We start from the raw sequence: 1,245 nt of genomic DNA, 5'->3' as shown, positions 1-1,245 counted from the left end.
TCTCTCTCTCTCTCTCTCTCTCTCCCTGTCTCTCTCTCTTCTCTCTCTCTCTCTCTCTTTCTCTCTCTCTCCGCTAATGTTTTCGCTTACTCCCTCACTCATTTCCCCTCAAAGGTTAATTGCGCTTACACCATTAAGCTCGAGCAAATTAGCATATCGAATATAGACAACTGTTTCTTTCTAAGTCTAAGTCTAAGACAAAGTGATTGAGGCAGTCTAAGATGAATGCTTGTTTGCGTTCTTGGGTTTTTTTTAAAGGAAGGAGTCATCGTCTTCTTTTATAGTGTTCTTTCTCAGGGAGCGCAGAAGGTCAGTTAGAGCACATTGCTATGTTAAACACTAAAATAGTATTGTTGAATAATATACTAAAAACAAAAATTTGTTGACCCTCATAGCGTTCTAGTGCGTGATTTACAGGTGCTCTGGTGTGGTTTGCCCCTTCTTTCCTATCAAAACCTGTCGTCTGTATCCCTCCTCTTTGTGTTTGCTAATTTCTTGTAGCACTTCTAGTCTTTGACACTTCTTTGACCAAATTGGGTTGCAATTTGCCGCAAAACACTTACTAAAACAAAACAGCGCTCCAGTTAATCAAACTAAAAACATAACAATAATGAATAGCACGTGCGAAATGGCTGTCGTATCTCAAAGCACAAGACAGGATAAGTACTGTGACTGCTACTTGAGGGTGATAACAACAGTATTGGCAATCTGATTTTAACATATCAAAATACAATAATCAATATGCATCGTGGTCCAATCTGCGTTTACAAATGGTATGTATGGTAAAATCTAGACCTCGTTCAGTTAGTCTCATTCAGTAGACTGACATTAGCATAATACACCTGGATAAATCAGCCTGTGAGTTTACCATAATGATTTTTTTGTTTCGATTAAAAGTCGTGCTAAGTTCAGTGATGTTATACAATATAATACAAGACTGCTTGAAAATAAAGCGTTTATCTTATTAAGATTTTAATGAATCCTTGAATCTGGAACTTCGAAACTGAAGCATTCTACATTATAATTATTAATTAATGTAATTAAAAATGTTGGTATCAGTAATATAGCTAAGTACTGCTAGTTTAAGATTTTCGGAATAACTCGAGATCTTGAGTACTTTGAGGATTATTACGCATGCAATATCAGAATTTTCTTTATAACGGCAATCATCATCATCATCATCATCATCATCATCATCATCATCATCATCATCATCATCATCATCATCATCATCATCATCATCAT

This window comes from Aplysia californica, unplaced genomic scaffold, assembly GCF_000002075.1.
Source record: "Aplysia californica isolate F4 #8 unplaced genomic scaffold, AplCal3.0 scaffold00265, whole genome shotgun sequence".
NCBI classification, from domain to species: Eukaryota; Metazoa; Mollusca; class Gastropoda; order Aplysiida; family Aplysiidae; genus Aplysia; species Aplysia californica.
This window is presented reverse-complemented; position numbering follows the sequence as displayed.